Source organism: Rousettus aegyptiacus, unplaced genomic scaffold, assembly GCF_014176215.1.
Source record: "Rousettus aegyptiacus isolate mRouAeg1 unplaced genomic scaffold, mRouAeg1.p scaffold_m13_p_6, whole genome shotgun sequence".
NCBI classification, from domain to species: domain Eukaryota; kingdom Metazoa; phylum Chordata; class Mammalia; order Chiroptera; family Pteropodidae; genus Rousettus; species Rousettus aegyptiacus.
Genome location: NW_023416309.1, coordinates 10,460,159 through 10,475,899, shown reverse-complemented (window position 1 = coordinate 10,475,899; position 15,741 = coordinate 10,460,159). Strand labels below are relative to the sequence as shown.

Here is a 15,741-nt window from a genome sequence, read left to right as displayed (position 1 = left end):
AAAAGAGAGGCAAGATTAGCTCTTCAAAGAAGGCAACTGGAAATATCCAGAGATCGAGACCACTCCTGTCTCCTCCGTCTGGATAAGTTCACACAAGAAGGTTATTTCCCAAGATTCTCAGAAACGTGCCCCTTCCCCGTGGTGCTGCCCGGCCCCCATGCCAGTTGAACATTTCTAATGGGGAGAAAAAGGGACAGGCTGATTCAGAAATGCCTGTTCACCATGCAGCACCATGTCCTTTCAGGCCTCCTTCACATTTTAAAACATTACAGGCTTCCTTTCCTGGTGGTTGCTTGCCAGGGAAGCTCACAGACAACCTCAAAGATGTTGATCCAGACCTGGATGTTAAAACTAAATTTTTGCTTTCCTTTATATGGGCACATACTATGTGTTTGACACTCTGCTCGGTGCTTTGCACACCAACTTTCATGCAGTCCTCCAACAACTGTGGGGGTGGTATCATCACCCCCTTGTGAAAGTGAGGCTGAAGCTCAGAAAGGTCAAGGACACTGCCTGAGGCCGTTACGAGGAATGGTGCATGGCCAGACATAAATATAGTCCCAGAACCATGATCTTCCTCCCACACCAAATGTTTTCCCTAAAGAGTGCCCAAAACTCCACATAGGAACCGAGCTCAGCGTGGATCATCTATCGGAGCAGAGGAAGAAAACACCTCTGTCAAAATGAAAGATGCTAACAGCAAGAGTATTTAGCTGGGAGTGTTAAATTTCCATAAAAATCTCCTTGTGCACAGATGAGCTGAAAAATCATGCTGAATCTGCCTTGTAAGACAGTACCTCCTGGAATCCAGACATCCCTCCCATGCCTTCCCAAGAGTCCCACTGCTTCCCCACCGACATGTGGTCCCCACCATGAATTATTAAGGAATAACTCAGGCTTAGCTGAAAAAATAGAACTGGTCAATTATATTTCACCCAACCCACTAAACCTTAAATATTATGCCCAAGTTCAGACAGCCCTTGCCTTTCATTTTTCTTGGCTTTAGGAGGGGACATGGAGCCAAAAACCCAAGTGTCTGAACATTTACAGTAAATCAGGACAGCCCCCCCCCCCACCATTCAAGCCCACCTCTGTGTGGCTCTTTCAGATCAACTGGAATTTGGGGTGAGAGCCAGCCTTTCCACACACAGTAAGCCTTCTACATGAAAGGCACATTACCAGAACGTCCCAGGCCCTCTCTTGAGCAAGAATATCTGAGAAGGGTTTTGAAGCAGAGACTGAAAAATCAGCATGGAATTGCCTTCCTCTTGGGTGACCTAACTCAGGCAGTATCCAGGACCAGAAAGACCAAAGGAAATGTGCTGACCCCAAAGATGATCACTTAGAACAGGATCGGCAAGTGGACCACAGGTCAAATTTGGCCCAACATTCATTTTTGTAAATAAAGTTTTATTGGGACACGGCCATGCTCATCGGTAATGTACCGTCTATGGCTGGCTGCATGCTACAAAGTCACAGCTGAGTGGCTGAATTGCAGCACAACCACTTTCAGAAGTCGTTGGGTGGATTTCTTGAACTTTTTAAAGAGCAAATAATAACTCTAGAATATAGACAGTAGTGTTGCATGGAAGGAAAAGGATGAAAAAAAATGGCTCTGGAGGTCCCTTCCAGCCCCACCAAAAGCCAAAAAAGAGACAGGGTGCCTGATCCCCGGTGCTTCAGATGACAACCTATTTACGGAAGGGCAATCCGTGTACTACCTTAGGGAAGCCGAACCAACATACCTGGTATAACCATGCAGCCTCATCCTGCAACCACATCCAACACCTGGAAGCCCGATGTGGACAATGCCTGCTTTAGGAGGACAAACGATCATCTGCTTCACCTCATTTGGCTCATGCAGAAGATACCACAAGTCTACAGCTCTAAAGCTTTCAGTTCACAGCATACACACACATAAGTACACACAGATAGACTGAGGGCAGTAGGGTGCATGGGATCCAGAAGCAGACCTGATAGCTGCCACCTTTTAATGAGTCCCTGCTCCAGCATACCTATAGCATGATTCTTGATAGTGGTAACAGCACCTTGGGTGGAAGAACTGGACCAGGACTCAGGACACTTGTAGTCTCGTCCTGGCTCTGCTGCTCACTCTGCATGCAACCTTAGGAGATTCATTTCATGTCTCTGGGCCTCAGCTTTTTCAGCTGTCAAATGAGTTAATACTACCTGCTACACTTAACTCAGAGAGCTCAGTCAGTCGACAATTACTGAGCATCTACTATGGGCCAGACATTGTTCTGGTACTTGAGATATGGTGGAAAACAAGAAAGTCAAAAGTCCTGCCTCATGGAGCTTTCACTCTAGGGTTGAGATGGAATCTAATAAGGAATGCATGCAGGAATACTATGAAAAACCATGATACACTTGCATCACGGATGGTGACATTATTTTCCCACTCTAGGCCATTTATGGACTAGATCTACACAGACAGACCTACTGGGACCGAGTTGCTGATAGTCACTGACCGGGAACTGTTCTAGATACCTTTTACATGTTAACTCTACAATCACAAACAGCCTCAACACTGAAGAAGGCACTGTTAATATGCATACTCTACAAACAAGCAGGCTGGGAGGGACCCTGAATAGTGAAGCTTTCCCAGGATGACACAAGTAAAGGCAGAGACAGGATTAAAATTCAGTCATTCTGACACTGGGGCACATACATGTAACCACTATCACACCTGCCTCTACTAAGAAGGATATGTAAGTGTCCTACCCCTCCCGGTATCTCCTGCAGTGAAAGGAGGTACTGAACTTACTGTGTTGAATTCTCCCATCATAATCTCGAGGACTAAGGCCATGCCCCTCCAGACTGGGAGAAGGTGTAACGGAATGGGAAAAAGAAGGTCTCATTTCCTATTTCAGTCACCGAAGAAGGGGATGGCTTCTACCAAAAGAGCTGTACCCTAAGCCTTAACCTGACAAGGAGATGGCCCCTGCATCTCACCCCTATGGGCCACACTCTCCTGGCTGGGGGTTTCCAGGAGACCAGATATCTAACTGTTGGCTGCAAGGAGAACAGTGACCCCAGCCCATGGAGGAAGGCCAAAAATTCCGTAGCTGGCAGGGGGCTTGAGAGTTATACCCCATAAGGCAGTTACCTGGTAATGCTACCCTCCGCTTATTTTCCTTTAGGCATCCCAAGTTTTCTGGTAAAGTCCTATTAAAATGCCAGGCCGAGTTCCCAACACAACATAAGAAATTAAGGAAAGGCTGGAAAGTCATGCACCCAAACTTGGGCCACCACGGTTCACAGAAAATGGTGCCCTGTACAACTAGTATCTTGGTGATAGTACTAATTAGTGAGAAATTCCCCCAATAGGAAGGTAAAATTGGAGAAAGTTGGGAACATGCAGCCACCTTTTACCCACATGGAATATTCTTCTCCATTGTTAATGTTGAAGGATAAAAGTGCTAGTTTATTCAGGGACATAACAGCTTCCCTTTCAGAAGAGGAAGATGATAAGAGGGGAAAGTGGAGGGAAGGAGTAAGATTCAGAGGCTGTGCAGGGACTTCCCCCCCACCCACAGCCATCCAAGAGATTCTCCTGAGCCAGGCAATGATGCTCATATCTGGGTTGCTCACCACCTGCAAAGGAGAAAGGAAAAGAAGGCAGAGATAGAACGCACGTCTTGAAGAAGTCCTGGTATATCCGGTCGGGAGGGCGGGGTGTCAGGGCAGGCAAAGGAGTGGCCCTCCTCCCAAGCCAAATCGAACCATCTCTCCCCAGAGGCTCCCATCTGATATTGGTTCTGGCTGGGGCTGCCTCTCTTTCTTGGTGCCTGCAGTGTAGACTTGAGCATGTTTGGTACTGAGAAGTGCTGTCTTTTCTGAGGCTGGAAGCAAGAGGAAGTCCCTGAGGCCTCAAGCTCCCTCTGGGATTCTGTACTATTCTCTCCTACCTCTCTTTCTTTTTTAATTCTGGGATTAACATATTGCTATGCCATCTACACAGTTGTCAGCATGCCTGCCTTAGCTTTGTGACCTCATGCAGACCCACAGAACAGAAGAGCTGGAAGAAGCCTTGGAAAACATTCCCAAGCAAGCATCTCAGATTCAGGCATGCCTCTCCCCAGAGAACAGGGCCATGTCTAGGCAGAAGCAGAATGGCTGGGGAGGGGCAAGAGCTGCACAAGATCCTTCTGAGCACATTTTCAAAAGTGGAACATTTTTAAGGTAGGATGTTGACATGATCGGTAAGTCTGTGAAAGAAAGATGCTACAGCAGCGCAAGAAGGACCCTGAGACAAGTAGAAAGGTTAAGTCCATGTGGGTGCTAGTTTTATATGCAGCCTCCCAGCCCAACCATGGCACAGGCCCTGCTCTCCAAGCTCGGCCTCAAGAGGTAAGGCCCGAGTCAGATTCTGCATCAGAAGTATACAGAGACGTTCAGGGGACATCCTCATGATGTATAAAATTGATCCAAAGATGTAGGGAAAACACTACTTTTATATTAAATAAAACACATGCATCATGGAGTGACAGGAAGAGTCTACACGAGTTTATTATGTAAATGTGCACAAAGTGGGTGACTTTGGATTGTGCTCCTATATTTGGAAGGGAGGGGTGGTGGGAGGGGCTCATTCACTTACATTCTTCTCTCCCCTTAAAGAACTTCAGTAGAAAATTCTCGAAAGTATCATTACTTTTTTTCCAGCTTTAGTGCAATATAACTGATGTATAGCATTGTGTAAGTTTAAGATGTCACACCATACACCAAATTTCTAACGGCTTCATTTTACAGATAAGAAAAATGAGACCCAGCAAAAGAAAAGAACAAAGCAGACTAGATCCCAAGGTCCTGAGCCCCATAATCAATGCTCTTCCCAGGAAATTATCACCCATCTTAGCCACTCCCCGCCAAGAGGCCAGGAACCATTTTCAACTTAACTTATCCTGCCCAGTGCCTGGGACAGCACAGTACAAAAGGTCCATCCTTACTTTAATAATATTGAGTACAGCAATGCTTGGAGATTATAGCCAGTGTTTGGCAGATGCTGCACCGTTGATCGCTCAGAGAAGGCCCTTCCTCCTCTGAGCACCCATGTATGAAGCACTGAGGGAAGACTGGGACCCTGGCCAGCACACCTACTCCAGCCATCACTAAGAAGGCAGATGTGCATGCAGAAGTCATCCCCTCCTTCAGAGGATGGCTCTGGGATGTTGATTCCACAAACGGGACACTATGGCTCCAAGCTGAAAGACACCTACACATTCCAGCCCCACTAGAAGGCTAGAAGTGGCGAGGAGGAGGTCAAATGTCAGCAACAGAAGCACAGGCCTCCCTGAGCCACATGGGAAAATACCCCTGGACAAATCTTCAATTTACAGGAGTTGCTGAAACCTAGAGGGATAAGAAAAGGGTTTGGATGCAGGAGGTTTGTTAAACTGTATGCAAAGAATCGAGGAAAGTCCTATGAGGGAGAACCCTGCCAGTGCTAAGGGCAGCGAGAAAGTGCAAGGAACTGTGTGGGACGGGGCAGGTCGAACCCAGCAACCCTCTGCTTCGGGAAACAGCAGCGTGTGCAGTGGCTAAAACCAAGACCTCCAGAGAACATCTGTCCAGATGAGAATCATAATTCTTCCATTTACCAGCTATTTGACCTTAATAAGGGTCTGTTTCCTCTTCTGAAAGCAGGGACGATCATCGTGTACACACATTATGGGGGTAGAAGGAGAACTAAAAGAGTTAATATAAGCTCTTCAGAGCAGGCCAAACAATTTCTTGGTGTTTGGTCAGAGCCAGATATCCCACATCTGAGGGCAAGACTGCTTCTTCTTTAACACTCTGGAAGCCCAGGTTATGCCACAGGGTCCAGCAGGGAAACTGTCCGAAGCTCCCTAAAGACATTTCCTGAGAACAAAGTCCTCTCCAATGAGGTAAGGAAGAGTCGCAGAAATCACTTTTGCGATTTGGAAATGAAGAAGACCAAGAAAGTGTCCAAAAGAACCTTTGCCTCCAGCTAATGAGCATGAATACTTTCCAAGTACTTTCTGTTCCTGGAAATGTTGCCATCTGCAAAAACTCCTTGCACCTGAAAGGCCTTGACTTTGTGGTCACAGCACCAAGGCCATGGAGTCCACAATCACCGCACTTTCTCTCGGACTAGGAAATTCCCGAGGAATTTGGGGAAGGTGGGATACAAGGAAAACGCAGGAACAGGCAATCACAAAGGGAGTGTGGTGGAGTTGGCACTGACTATTAGCTTCTCCCATCATGTGAAAGTGATTTCTCTTCTGAGAAAAACTATTCTCTAATGAAAACTCTACAATACCTCTCCCCTCACCACCTTTTCACTCTGACACAAACATGTACACACACACACACACACACACACACACAAATGCACTTAGGTGTGTACAGAAACACGTATCAGACAAAAATTTCCCATGATTGAGAGGAGGGCATTTATTCAATGACAGTGAGCTGGGTGGCTAGGGAAACAGAGAGATGGTGAGATGTGGCTGATGCACACCTCGGAGACAGCATCAGCAGGGCCCTTCCTCCCAGGCCAGGGCGACTATATGACAAAGTCACCAGGCCTTTGGTGCTTCTTGGAACTTCATATGAGCCCAACTCTGTGGATCAAGGTCATTTCTGACTACTATAAAAAACAATCTTGTAGGTCAGGAAAAAAAAAAATCCCAGAAATGAACATCTTGAAGAAATAATCTGAAAATTAGAATCAAGGAATAGCTAAACTTTCTAACAGAAAAAAAATTCATTTAATAAAATGACACTTCATTGTCACCTATTTTTTTCAAGCATGTCTTTCTTAATCAAACATAAAAAAAAACTGTAAAACTGTTATGCTAGTTCGGCCAACTTCACAATAAACAAATTCCAAGAGCTTCTTGTAACTTTAAGTAGAGTCTTGTACGTAGTGTCTTGAAATGTTCCAAGATCCCAGCCCCACGCTGGAGTTAAGAATGATATATGAAGCAATATAAAAACATCATTTTCCATTTGGCACAGAGAACACGGTATAAGCCTTGGGAGGTTAAACTAAACAGAGGAAAAGGGAACAGTACAAAGATCCAAACTTAGCTTCACCATGCCCTCCTGCACACACACATAGCTCATGAAGGTGATGCTACTGAAGCCGTCGTGTTTGGGGGCCACTGATTCCACTCTAGAATCAACAGCACGGATCCCAATGAACTATGACAGACCAAAGACAATGACATTCTATAAAGGAACAATAGCAAAATTCAGATTTTCTATAGCATTCTGTACTGCTATCAAAAAAAGACTGGAAAATCACCTGCAGTGGACACATGGCATGGCCAGAGAGAAAAAGCTTGGCCCTCTGATCCAGGTTCTGTGCCACTTTCTACCACCTACCACCTGGGGGACTTTGGGCAGGTCACTCAACCTCACTGAGCCTGTTTCTTCAAGTTTTCAAGGGTCGGGCCTGGTTAGTAGTTGGATGGGAGACTACCTAGGAATACTGAGTGCTGCAGTCTTAAAAAAAAAAAGTTTTCAAAGTGATTGGGAGGAACCCAAAGTCGTAATTCAGGTGACAGACCTCTGTCACCTCTAAAGTGCTCCTATGGAGGTGTCTGTGTTGCTGATGATGATTATGAAGACAGTGATATAATAAGGCCACTCCTCACTCACCACAAAGATGATCATGCTGCATTGAGTAGAACCCAGGACACCAGAGATATAGACCAGACCCAACCAGAACTGAGGTTCACAACAAGCGTGGGTCATGAACACACCCAGCCAAGTGTAATTCCCAACACCAGGGCACCATTTTCCATCAACGCCCAATGGCCATGCCTCTATGATACACTTGTGAGCCAAAAACACCTTAATAAAATACAATCGCTGGGGCATTTCACCAGCTCCAGCATTTGACCCATAAATCATAGGCACAATCATACCTCAAAGCCTCAAACTCATCTCCTATGGACCTTGCCAGTGCCAAGACTGAAAGTCACTGAGGCAATCGAGCATGTGTTCTATATGATGGTCCTCTAACTGCAATAGCTGATTGGTTGGAGACTAATATAAATAACTCACTCATATAATTCTGACAATTAAGTCTGGAAAAAGAGCAGGAGATGGATGTGACATATTCTGAGCAAAGAGCAGCAAAAGAGGCAGGTTTTTGAAAGGTAGGGAATGCTATGCAACGAAATTAACTCCAGTGTGGTTCACAGGAAATCAGGGGCTCTGGGCTCATTATTTCAATCTTGGCAGCTGTCAATCACTGCCAAAAGGCAGTTGAGTCCTGCCCCAAAGCTTTCAGGAGCACTATGAATCAAGGCCCACAATTAGCCCTTCGATGTTGAGTTCATGAGTTATGAGCATTTTCTAGCTGGGAGGGCACAAGATCCTCCTGTACAGCATGTGCCCTGGGCATACGGAATGTGTGGACAAACAAATACCCAGCCTGTCAGAGGTGACAGAAACACATCTATAATATTAGCTCAATTGGGTTTATGAGAAACAAGTGTACAGTTCAATACTGTTTATATGGTTCATGGGAGACTCTTGGGCAGTGACAGAGAATATAATTTCATCCTCTTCAGGGTTTCCAAAGTTGAACAGGAGATGTAGGAAGCACAGTAACAACGTGTTATCAGGAGAGGGGCTGGGTGGATCTAGATCCACCCCACCCCTCGTTTTCAAAAAAACTTAAGCCATCCGATCAAGTTAAGAAATTTAGACTGCCCAGGAAGTGATTTTTTTTCTTTTTGCACCATTCTCTAAGCAAGTAAGTTAACATCCCAGTCTGAGATTGTATAAAGATTGCACCCATTAAATAAGGCATTTGGATGTGCAAAATCTAAGAAATCCCAGGAAACAGCAATACTAATTAATAACAATAAATTATTTTCTTTCACCTTCACTTGAAAAATTTGCAAGGCCGTCTCAAGTTCTCCATCTCATCTGATCTTAACAACAAGCTTGTGAAGTGGGTATTCTTATTCGCCTTGTAAGGATAAGGAAAAGGCTCAGGAAGTAGTTTTCATTTCTCCAGATTCCAGCTGACTACAGGAATGTTTGTAATTCTGGTCTTTGAAAAATAAGAACACAAAGGGCAGGACATGTCTCATGTAGAGGCAGGATGAGCTAAGCACCACACCTCCCCAACCTGAAGCAGATGGCTATTTCATCAGATCCATGTAGAGGTACATGTCTCATGTAGAGGCAGGATGAGCTAAGCACCACACACCCCCAACTGGGAGCAGACAGCTATTTCATCAGATATATTTGATCATGACGGCGCTGGGAGAGGGGAACAATCAAAGCCCTGGAAGAAAGTAACTCAGAACTCTGACCCATGGTTCTCCAGCATCAATGTAGAACCAGGAGGTGCCTTGGCATGACCAGTGTCCTACGGGTGAAGAGGTCAGGCTTCCAGATGGTTCCAAAGAGATAGGTGCTTACAATAAAGTTGTTATTGACCATGTACCCTTTGGCCCACAGGCCTGCCTGTGCCAGTCAGGAATACTGCTGCATCTCAAGAGAGGCCTCAGTGGCAGTCCTGGAAATCCAAATACGATCTCTGCCCACCCAGGTGAAAGAGGGCAGAAGGTACAAAATAAACCCAAGGAGCAAAGGCTTGGAAGAAAGCATCAAGCCAAGCTTCTTAATAAAACCCTTGGCACAGCCCCCACTTGCTGGGCCTTAGGACCTCCCCTAAGAAATACATTTTCTAATGAGTCTTCCCTTAAAGTGGTCGTGGTCCACCTATACACCTTCAGTGGCAAGCCATTGATACAACTTCATCATAACACAGTGGTGTACATTTAGGGACCAATGTTACACTGGGAATGGAAGTGACTGACTTCTGGCCATTTGCTTGAAAAGGCCTGACGGGTTATCATTGCCTGAGAGCTTCAGCTCACGAGGGCTAGTCACCATCCACATGCCTTTGGTGAGCCCAGCCCCTGACCACCCTCAGCTGGTCCATAAGAGGTAGTGGTCTACTGATGGTCTCTTTGGGAAAACCTAAGGCAGCAGGGCCTATGCCCAGGGCTAAGACTGGGATGGATGCACTGGTGCAGCTCTACCAGAGTTAAAATACTGAACGCTCTTTACATGTTAGTAGTAGTTTCTGCCTCAACTCCTGCGTGCCCACTATCACCCTGACCCCTCCACTGAGACCCCAGGCCTCCCACGATCCAGGACCTCAAGAGTCAGTACCTGGTGCAGTAGGTAGATGCCGTTCCAGGACTGCACTGGTGCCCAGCCACCACAATTGTAAAATAACGTGCATACCGTCCCTGCCTGTGCCCAGCTGATGGTGCTGTAGCTTGAGCTACAGCGCCCCACTGGTGGGAAGGCTAAAGGACCTAGCTTTGCTGAGAACAAGCTGGGACCACACTATCTATTGTCCTCCTCTACAGAGTGAGGAGTCATCCCCAGCTCTCCTCTCGAGCGAGGGATCTTCCCTTCATTCCCATGGGAACGGGACGTATTGGAGGGAGAGCCATAGCTATACATGTATTGTCTACAAACCTCTGAGTCTATTTAAATACCCACTTTTTTCTGAGGAAAAAAAAAAAGCAGAAGCATCAGTTCTTGATTCCACCTCTGGAATTAAAAGTTTGGTTGGTATCATCCACTAGACATTTCACAGTCTCTGGCCAAACACAGAGAAGCTGCTGCTCCCTCCACTGCTGTCCCAGCAGAATCAGCAAACAGTACTCAAGGCCCAAGAGTCATTTAACTTGGTGTGTTCAAACTGCAGGTTATGAGCCATGAGCAGAACACAGAATCAATTTAATAGTTTACAAATATTTCAGCTGAAGTAGAAAACATAACTGTGTAGAAAATGAAAAGTATCGCATGCAGAAAGGTGCTGCTGAACAAAACTTTAATTTATATGCATGGATGTGTATAGCAGGTTGGAAAAGAAAATGGATCTCTTAGTGGGGGTCTCCAGGGAAAAAAGTTTGAAAGCCCCTGATCTAGCTTATTCCACCATATAACTGATGAGAAAACTGAGACCAAAGAGGCAGCATGACCTGGGCAAGGCTACTAGAGAGTATGGAGCATGAAGGTGATTTACAGACCACGTGGCCTGAGGCCTTCCCTCTCTTCTAAGTGGCTCTGGCTCTGTATGCAGGCATCTGGTTTCTTAAGTAGCTGGCTCTTCAGCCCCCAAGACCTGCACTCGAGTGGTCTCTAGCAGGGTTGTGACTTTCACCAGAAGACTGAACCTTAGCACCTGACTTCCTGACCCCGGCCTCGAGGCCCTTCAAGAGACACACTTCTCAGAACCTCCATTCCCATAGCCAGGCTGAGGTGGCACTGTTTGGGCCCAGCCTCCATCTTGAGGACCCTCCTCTGCCACCTACAAAGTCCCACCAGTGAACCATGGGGCCACTGAGTCCAAGGGGCCCCTTCTCAAGCTAAGCCTCCAGCAAGGAACTAAAGCCCTTTGGCCAGCCTTCCTGTCTCCACAGGTGGCCCACCTCTGGGGCCACTGGGAAAATAATGCAAGCATGTGCTCTGTGAGAGCCTGGCACAGATGAAAGTCTCCTCCTGATATTATTATTTCACTTGATATAAAGCTCTATAACATAGGTGCATATGTTAATATCATGCACACCCAGAGCTATCATTTACCATGCATATTCTACTCTAAGCATTTCATATGTAATGTATTATTCAATCTCACTATCAGCTTGATAAATTAGGTGCTATTATCCTCATTCTGCAAGGAATGAATTTGCAAGAAAGGCTACATGACTTGCCCAAGATCACACAGCTAGCAGGTGGCAGAATCAAGACTTGAACCCAGGCGGTCCAACTTCAGAACCTGCCCTCATAACTATCTCTACTCTACTGCATATGATCAGTTCTATTTTCAGGTACAGAAACAGGGCCCAGGAAATTTGTATTTTTTTTGTCCACTCCACCCAGAGGACTCACAAGCTGGGGAACAGGGATAGTCAAAATATTTAACGACAGGTAAGGCAGGGTCATGACCATCAGAATGGACACGAGCCAAGGCAGAAGACCACCCACAGTGTCAGACTTTGCACTTTTAGAAGCTGCTTCATGGGGAGGTCCAGAGGCTTTCAGGGAAGCAACCAGAGTGACAGAGATACTCACAGAGGTTAGGGTAATGGCTATTTTAATCAGCAGGGAAGTTTTTCAATATGTTATCAACTATAACCATACCAACAGCCCAGGTAAAAGACAGCTAAAGCTCTTACTTGAGCCTTTGAATCTTGGTTTAATTAATTACAGGGTTGGGGATCTGGAAAGGACCCTAGAGCATATATGATTCAATACTCTCATCTTATGGATGAGGAAACCTATGCTACTATGCAAAGCATCAGGCCCAAGATCATGAAGTTAGTGACAGAGCCAAGACGAAAACCCTGGATAGTGCTTTGAGGGTTTGTCCATGGTGTTTGTATTTTCTCCATCCACACCGACTCTTCTCAATAAATGCATGCTGATTCACAGAGCCTGGTCCCAGCTGATATGTCACACCCTGACAATCCCAAGGTCCTAAGAGAAATGTTCAGCTGCCCAAATTTCTACTAGCAACTGTGCCAGCTTCATGGGTATTCAGACTTTTTGAGTAAGCACCTAAATTTTGTGTGACTGATTTCGGCATCCATTGGTGGCAGCTTCTAAATTTAGCATTAACATTCAAGAAAGTCTGTTCCACAAATGTATACTTCCTCGGAAGATGTCAGAAACAGTAAAATTGACATACATAAAATGGTTTCTTCATACTTTAATAAATTGAACTTTAAGAATATAGGATCTCAAACTAACTAAACTTTAACCATAAGACCATTCAAAATTAACTACAGTAATCCAGGACTATCCAGAATTTTTTTTCTGTCCAGATTTTTTTTAATGGAAATTCAAAAGTGTCCATGTCCTCATTCTCATTTGCCAAAGCAATTCCCTAGGCCCGACAGTTATCTCTAGACTCTTGTCACTACCCAAACCAGAGCTTTAGTAATTGATCATTGGGGTACTAACCTGTACTTTAACCTTGTAGGAGGCGAAGACTCCATTAATGTTAGCCACCCACTCCACTGCCTGTTCCAGTTAGTAGCTTATGCACACACCTCCCTGGTACTCTGCATATTCAATTGTGCCAGGAGGAGGGAGGGGGCCTTTCATTCAAGACATCTTAACCAAGTAAACATTGCAAAGAAATAATGTAGTGGGACTCACAGGTGACGTTTACATATAACCTTCAATCAACATGCCTTATCGTCCCTTGACAGAACAAATGGAAAAAAATTACTCTTATGCCCTGAAATTTTCCATTCTTGATCTCTGCCCAAAGGTAACTTTTTTTATTTTTAAACTGGAGCAAAATAAAAAAAAAAAAAAAGTTAAACTATTTTTGATTCATGCCCGGGCTAAAGAAACACACTTTGTTCTTGTTAAAGTGAGGTAGCATTTTTTTTTTAACACATATATAGCTCAAACAGCTGAGCTTCAAAAGCCCAAGCATTCTTACTAGCTAGTGTTCACAGTGGCAGCATCTTCACTGTAATTGCAAAACCAAGAATGAATAGCCAGAATGAGAGGGAGCTGGAATTCCACTAAATACTTTGTCTCAAGTTCCACTGAGTACTTTAAAGAACTACACAGAATTCTGAAATTTTTAAGCTTGGTATTTGATGCTGATGCTTTTCCTCCTCTCTAGTGATAAGGAAACCCAAGGGTCCATCCTACCGGGAGAAGAGACTGCCTATCCCCAGGTCCTGCTCACCTGCTCTCTGCTCATCCAGAAGTAGAGGTACATGTCACACTGTGTCTAACCAGCCCCAGTCACCCAAGTACCTCCCTGCTCCTTAATGAATCCCCTGGATTTCAGCTGCAAGATTCTCTTCTCCACCCTCTTGTCCTACCCAAACACACACCCTGGCACACATTGCAGGCCCAGGTGAGAGTCCATAGTGATGGGATGGCATCTGTCCATCCTTCCACAGGATTGTTTGGCGGACAGACACACAGCAAGACCCCAGGCCCTAGCTCTGGCTCTACCACTTATTAACTGCATGCCTGTGAGAAAGTTGCTAACCACTCTGCAAACTGGGGCGCATCACGTCTGTTCTGCCTGTCCCATCATGTTGTCATGAGAATCAAGGGGAATCACGGATGTGAACATGCTCCGTATTCAGGCCTCAGTATAAACATGTATTCCTATTAATAGGCACATGGGGCAGCACAGTGTGGTATGTTCCTTGAAGATAAAGTCCAAGAGATAGTGGCAGTAAAAGAAAGTGGAAAACACCCTGCAGAAAACAGGCACTAAGAACAGAGACTGGGAGCTATAGGACTCCAGCTGAGGGCCGTTTATAGCAATCAGTGAAAGCTTCTTGGAAGAGGAAGCTTTAAACATGGCCCGGAGCAGCTCTTACCACACTGACCAATGGTGCTTTCATACATGGCCTTACCCCAGACTAAGTTTGTCAAGGGGACTTCTCTTGTATGTCTTGGTTTTCCCAGCCTCCTCCTAGCCCAAGTTGCTTCATAACAGATGCTTGCTGAGTGAATGAAAGAATGAAGGGATCCCTGAATGAACAGGAACTTGGATACCTGGTGGGGATGGGGGAATCCCAGATAAGAACAAGTATGTCATGAGAGCTCATTAGGGCGCATTGCAGACCAGACCAGGTGGAGTGAAATTCACGGAGGACAGTAAGGAAGGGGAGGTTGGAAAGGCAAGCGGGGTCTGAAGGCAGAGGCCCTGACTTTGGGGTTGATGAGTTTAGGCCTCTGAGCACAGAGGGGAGTAAAGGGAGTTCAGAGTGACATCATGAAATCAGCATTTGGGGAGATTAGCCAGGCAGCTGCATGCAGGACACCCTAGAGAAGGGAGCGAAGTGAACCTGGCAGAGCAGTCAGGAGGCAACTGCAATAATTCAGGCAGGTGGTGAGAGGATCAGGATGTCACTGCCTCCTGAGCCCAATCACGCTTCTGGCAGCACTGGTCTCTACAACAGTAGGACCTCCAGCAAGGGCCATGATTGGCGACTGTCCTCATTAGACTGAACCTCAAGTGTCCTCTAGTCCTCTAGCCCTACATTGAGCACTGGCTTACTGCAAGTGGTCACCTTCCCCCTCCTGAATCCCTCTAAAGCAGAGCCAGCCAATTTTTAGATGACAACCCCCACAGCCCACTCTCCCTTAAAGGATATAAACAGGTGGGGCAGGGAGAAAGCTCTCACTGCTAAGCACATTTTCCCAGAGTAGGACCTTCTCATCAATTTTATAAGGTAATACATTAATATGATAGTTAAGACTAGGATGAAAAAAAAATAGTAGAGAAAAAATGTGAAAGAAAGGCCCAGTAGGTTCAACTCACATTAAAACAACATTGAAAAGTAAATCCAGGTGGTTATAAGCTGGGGGGAGGAGAACTCTGATGGCAGATTGCCTTGATTTCAGTTCGGCCTTTGTAACTTACTAGCCTGTGACCTTGGGCAACTGAACTCTTTATGAATCAATTTCCAACCATGTGTAAAATGTTGTTAATGATAGTTCCCACCCAACAGGGCAGTCATGAGAATTATATGAGTTGATGGGTACAGAACTTAGCACCTGGCTTGTGACTGACAAGTGGCCAGTAACTGGTAGCCATTAAGTGTCCTAGAGGGTGTTTCCAAAAACACAGCTGTCCCAGGGCAGGTGTGTAGATAGAGCTCCCCACCCCCACAGAAATTCCAAGACGAAATGTGCCTCCCCACAGCCCTAAGTCTCTTATCA

The 15,741-nt window shown here is 45.6% G+C and overlaps 1 protein-coding gene across 32 annotated transcripts in view; it reads right to left on the bottom strand.

Moving 5' to 3' along the window:
* The window catches only part of KCNMA1 (potassium calcium-activated channel subfamily M alpha 1), a 683,907-nt gene that overhangs the window by 608,340 nt on the left and 59,826 nt on the right, over positions 1-15,741 (bottom strand). The window lies entirely within an intron of this gene.